At 36.7% G+C, this 6,566-nt stretch overlaps 1 non-coding gene across 1 annotated transcript; it reads right to left on the reverse strand.

Moving 5' to 3' along the window:
* Window positions 1-3,609: 3,609 nt before the first annotated feature.
* Trnar-ucg lies at window positions 3,610-3,682 on the reverse strand. Its single transcript has one exon. It is a non-coding gene; the product is annotated as a tRNA-Arg (tRNA).
* Window positions 3,683-6,566: the final 2,884 nt, after the last annotated feature.

Raw genomic sequence — 6,566 nt, forward strand, 5'->3', positions numbered from 1 at the left:
TCTGTTCTGTCAGCCTGTGCCTCTGCTTCTGCGTCAGTCAGTCACTCAGTCAGTCTATCTTCCAACTGAATATGTCTATCTACCTACCTATTTATGTAAACACTTGTGTTTATTTGTTGGTGCGTGTGTTTGGGTGTGTTTGAGCTTCTCTTTTGAGTTTTTAATTCTCATTTTATCGTACTGTTGTTTTTTTCTTTCGTTTTCTCTCTTCCATTATCTCTCTTCTTCTGTCTTAATTATTCGTAAGGTTTCAGCCTCCTCCTCTTGCCCCTGACCATACACATCACATCCTTTCCCCTAATCCTCCTGTTGCTCCCGTGCTCCTCATGAATAAATAATTTAATTTTTCGTCTTTTCACCCCCTCTGCTTCTCCGCTAAGTTCTCCCTCCTGCACCTGTTTTCTTTGTTTGTTCTACCTTCTGCCTCTATCTTTACCCTATTCTGTCTGCAGCCTACCCCAATTTTACGACCGGAAATTAATCGTACGGATATGTTTATCATTTCTTACATAACTGAAGTTCATATTTTTTTCTTAATCAGGTATTGTTACACATTATCAACATATTGAATGGGTAAGGTAATGTTTATACAAGCATAAAAAACAAACTTTAGATATCTATAAACCATAGGTGCAGATCTATCCACACGAGCAGACACACAACACACACAGAAACAAACATATGTCTATACTCTTCATGAAATTTCCATATCACTCGATTAATAATTACTTCCGAGTAGCATGTTTGGTCAGGTCACATGCTCTCACGCGAGGGTCCCACGATCGACCCCAACCGATGCCAAGTGACAAGTGTGTCACGTAGACGCTACTCTTTTCCTTTTGTTTTCAGTGTACTTATTGCATATATTAATTAGGGAATTTTATCTTGAAGCCGTTGAAGTGATAATGATAACAGTAATAATATCTACTATTTTTGTTACACTATCGAGAGGGCGAGGAGAGACTTTTTATCCGCCACCTCTCTCTCTCTCTCTCTCTCTCTCTCTCTCTCTCTCTCTCTCTCTCTCTCTCTCTCTCTCTCTCTCTCTCTCTCTCTCTCTCTCTCTCTCTCTCGGTGCTGCCTCCCTTTTTATCTCTTTTTACGATTACCTGTCTATCTATGCCCATCCTATCAATGAGTACACCAACAACTTAAAAACTGAAGAATGAATTTTAATCACGAGCGCATTCAGGGGCAGATTGCAGATAAATGACCAGGCGATGATGCTGGAACAATTTTCATTCAGTTCAAGAGCAATATTTACCACAGACATTTGAAGTCTATCAGAGATAATCCGCTTCTTGAATACGTAATGGAAGGCAACCGAACTCACCCCTTATGTGTATTTGTGCATGCGTGCATGTATGTGCGTGTAATCCTCTTCAACTAATTCTCAAGAAGTGAAGTGGAACAAAGAAAATAATTACGGCTGAAATGTAGAAATGATATCATATATATATGTGTGTGTGTGTGTGTGTGAAGGTGTGTGTAGGTGTAGGTGTGTTTATCTAAAAAATAAATAAATAAATGAAAAAAACGTGGAAGACAGTATTGCTTGAACACAATTTATGCCAGTCACTACAATGCCAAGAATTTTAGTGTTTCTTTGTGTCTGGTCGTGAATAGAGACACGACACCGGAACTCATGTATACAACACAGAGACCAGGAAAACATACAACTACGCATTTCGCTACATTGCTTCATTCCTGGATTTGGACACAAAATTTGAAAAAAAAAATTGTCAAATCTCTCTCTATCTATTTATCTCACTTTATCTATCTATCTATCTCTGTCTACCTATGTGTCTATCTCTCTCTATCTCTATCACTATCTCTATATCACTATCTCTATATCACTATCTCTATCACTATCTCTATCACTATCTCTATCTCTGACAGATGTCATATTTTTTGGATATTTTTGGTTTTTATTTTGATTATTGAAAGTTTAGTAAAAACGAATGTTTTATCCGCAGTCGTATCTCTTGCATGCTCTGTCGAAAGATCCAATTTACTGACACTCATTACTCATTTATCTATTTACTGCAACAGAAAAAAACGGCAATCCAGTCCTAATCTAATCGAACCAAACCAATGATATTCATGACAAGCAACATAATGTTATGGCACTTCTCGACCATGCATTACAGCACTCGTGAATCCAGCTCGAAAAAGCAAATTCAGAAAACCCGAAATGGACTGCCATGGTGATCTTGCCACATAGTTTCATAGCCGAAATAAGAATTTATTATCACAGTGATAGGAACGGCAGATGTGCAAAGAGAAATAGGGTGATAAAATAGTTGCATACGAAATGAACCGAAACCGACTGGGATTTCCAAGTAAAGTAAATGGAACCGAGAGAGACGCATTTTTGTCGTATTTTAAAGAAGACTCCACGGTATCTTGTAAAGGTTTTATGACAGACCTTCACGACACGAAAAGTTGTCATAAATTGATGCTGATAAATCTTTTCCTCGCTTTAAACTGACTTATCAAAGTTGATTAATTGACTTATTAAGGTTAAAATTAAATAAAACACTGACTCATTACAGTCAAAGTTAAATGAAGCACTGATTTATACGTTAATATGTAGATTATGCGTAAATGTGTGTAAATGTGTGTCCCTTTGTATATTGCCATATGTGCGTATGTCGAGTGTGTATCCTTTGTTTCCAATAAGTGTTAATTATTATTTTAATCATAGAGTAAAAATATATTTAAGGAATAACCCAAGCATGGTCGAAATCTCAATCATAGTATAGAACATTATCCATCGGGAGATTAGGGTTGTCCGTAATTCCTCTTTCTTTCCCTCCCTCTTACTCTTTTCCCACTCCCTCCTCTCTCACCTCTCTTTTCCCGTTCCCTCTTTTCCCGTTCCCTCTTTTCCCGTTCCCTCTTTCTTCTTCTCTCCTCTCTTTTCTTCATTTTCTCCCTTCCTCTCTCTTCTCTCTTTCGTATCTCTCTCCCCTTCTTTCCTCCCCCTTTCTTCTTCCCTATTCTTTCACCTCTCTTGTCCATCCTCTCTATTCTCCTCTTCTCTCTCTTCCTCTCCTTTCCTCCTTCTCTCTCTTCCTCACTCTCCTCTCTTTTTCCCTTTCACCATCTTTCTCCTTTCCTCCTTATCTCGCCCTTCCTTCCTCCCTTATTTTCCCCCCACTATCCTTTCCTCCGTCTCTCTCTTCTCTTCCCTCTTTCCCATCTTCTTTCCTCCATCTCTCCTTTCCCTTCCTCAGTTTCCTAATATATTTCACCCACTCTTTTGCTACCAATTTATTTTTCATTTCCCTTCCTTCTACCTCAGTTTCCCTTTCGTTTTTACTCTCCCTCCCCTTCCCCTCATTTTCTTCCTCGTTCCCTCTTTGTCTCCACCTCCTTCTTTCCCTTTTTCCAATAATTTCCTGGAAAAATAATGTTCTCTATGGATTATATTCATAAACTGCTGTGATTTATATGATCAGTTAGTGCTTTAAATTTTTACTAACGGGTTTCTGGGAGTAAACTCCATTCTTTTATTAAAGACACTGTCAACGAAGACTTGGTTATGTGTCTGAGGGCTTTATCTAGTGGCCAGATGTACGCAAAGGTAAGAAGAAGAAACAAAAGCGACCGTGACAGGACTCGAACCTGCAATCTTCGGATCCGAAGTCCGACGCCTTATCCGTTAGGCCACACGGTCGGAAGTAAACCAATAGAAATGGACTAAGAAGACAAGGTGTGTGTGTGTGTTTACATGTATATGCAGTCGATGTTGACTTTGCCTTTATTGACTCTGTCAGTGACTGGGTGAAAGAATGTGAGGATCAAGATGTTATCCATGCAGCAGACTCCCAGTCTCCACGCAGCTGTTGGATCCAAAGGAACGGCGTACGGTTTGACACCAACGGCGTCGCAGGAGTTGCCAGGACGAGGTCACAAGCGACAACGAAGTACCTAAGGGACTCCAGATTTTTGCTCAGGGTTGACTCCCGAAGAATTCTCTCTCACAGATGCCACATGGCAGTGGATTGTTCTGTATGGGGTGAACTTCCATAGCCTTCGACCATACACGGACTTAACTATAAGGCAGATGTCGGGCACCAGATGTCTGCAATCTATGAATGCAAAAGAGGAATTTAAATCATCGTTTATAAACTATTTTATTTTTACATACTATAGAAGAAAAAATTAAATCAACAATTTCCAACACGTAAAGACACTCAATCCTCACTAAACATATTACAAATCGCACACACAAAGTGGACGGAAAAGAAATCAAAAGCGCTTTTCACGCTAACATGGAAGCATTCCCAGACACCCTCCCAGTTAACCAAGGAAAAGTGCTTTGTTAGAGAGGTTGTGGAGAGTTTTTTCCTTTTCTTTTTTCATTTCGGCTTTTCGTTTTTCTGTTTTCATTTTTTTTACTCATGTGGAGTATCAGAGAAAATGTGGAGTTTGTAAAATATAAAAACGTCAGGTATGAAAGGATTATTGATTCTCAGAGGAATTAACCGAGTTAACAATAAAGAATAAAAGTTATTCTTCATTGCTTGTGGATTTATAAACTCGTTTATGGTGGCCACAAAATATTTGATGTCTCTTTTTCATATAGATAGATAGATAGATAGATATAGACAGACAGATAGATCATTTTTTTCGAGATCATTACCATTTCATGTTATCTTGAAAGACCATAAAAATAATTAACATTTCATACATGTCATTCGCACTTCCAATCATAGTACAACTTCTGGACTGATATTATAAGTTTGGTTTCAATGATAAATGCTGAATGTTAGGACAATGCCTGTCTCAATTTCTCTTACAATAGTACTTTATTTTTTTATTTTATTTTTTTTTTTTTACTTTTTTATGTAGTGAAATGTATTTTAATGGCAAGACTTTCTTTTGGGGGGAGTTTTTGGTTGCTTAGATAAATAGTTAATGTTTACACATTTTCCAAATTTTATGTTTTGATTATGATTAAATACTACTAATAATTGACGATGAAAAGATACCCAGGGAAAAATACATAATCAGTAATGTATAATGAAAGAATGGTAAATAAGTGATTGCAATTACACATTTGATATATATAATGATCCATCTGCACCAATGTACATGAACACAGTTACAGTCACAGTGTTATATGTAAAATGGAAATAGAGATATGTTTCTCTTTTTCTTTCCCGCTTTTTTGTTCTTCAATTTTCTCTCATTTAAATAATTTCTTTTCGTATACAAAGTTTATTTTGGATATAACACTCCCTTCTGTAATTGGAGGATCCCAGTTCTCTTTTCCATTCTTCTGCTTTCTTACTCTCTCTCTTTCTCTCTTTCTCTCTTTCTCTCTTTCTCTCTTTCTCTCTCTCTCTCTCACTCACTCACTCACTCACTCACTCACTCACTCACTCACTCACTCACTCACTCACTCACTCACTCACTCACTCACTCACTCTCTTTTCACCTTACTCACGTACGATTATCTAAAATTGGTTAATCATGTATAGTGCTACTGACAAGAATTATGTTAAAATATAGAGCAAGATATGAATAAAGGGTTCCATTTTTGTGTCGGTATTTTCTTTTTTTCATTATTAATACTTTACTTCCTTTGTCATTTCACAGTAACACCTGGAGGAAGCTCATGTAGGAAAAATAACTATGCTAGTCCTTTATATGAAACTATCATTTAAGGAGTTTACAAGGCTTTTCTGCTCTCTCTCTTTCAATGCTTTCCCCCCGCCTCCCCCCGTCCCTCTCTCTGGTGTCTGACCACTTCGGTACAATTCTACAGCTTTACAATATGGCACTTCATAGAATTGGCATATCAGTGTCAGCTTCGTCTAAATGGAGGAATGGTTAACGTAGGGATCTAGCAGTCCTAAAGACCCACGTTCGAGACTGGTCCATGCCAAGTGTGGAATCACACGTAGGCCCATTTTTGGGTGTGATTTTTTTCTTTATTGTTTTAATTGTATTCATTTCATCTTTTTGTTTTTGCTGATACCAATTATAAAGGAAATTCAACATAAACAGAGAAATATGAAATGTTAAAATAGATAAACAAATGTGCAAATTCAGATATTCTAGATAGGTTCCATAATTAACTGACATATATATATATATATATATATATATATATATATATATATATATATAATCAATAGTGCAGTTAATCTTTTGTTATGATCAATTTAATCGCCGCATTACAACCTTGAATTTTTGTAATGGAACGGCATCAAGAATGATACTTTTGAGAGCATCAACATTTTTTTTTCCAGTCCACCAGCATTTCTTGTTATTATAGCGTTATTTCATAATTTGACAGAAAGGACATTCCTGTATCAAGACCATATTTAAAAGAAATACAAACACGAACGAGGTGCATATTCAAATATGAGAGATTAGTTTAAATGTACCATTAATTTATTGCATACTTTGAAATAACAATAAATGACTACCTAGCGATGTTAACTTTATTTTCAAAATTAACCTTAAGATAAAATTGAAAATAAAATTCGCGATTGAATATTATTGTTTGGAATCTCAAGTAGGTCCATTCTTGTGTTTGATTTGGTTTT

Source organism: Penaeus monodon, chromosome 3, assembly GCF_015228065.2.
Source record: "Penaeus monodon isolate SGIC_2016 chromosome 3, NSTDA_Pmon_1, whole genome shotgun sequence".
In the NCBI taxonomy this organism is placed as follows: domain Eukaryota; kingdom Metazoa; phylum Arthropoda; class Malacostraca; order Decapoda; family Penaeidae; genus Penaeus; species Penaeus monodon.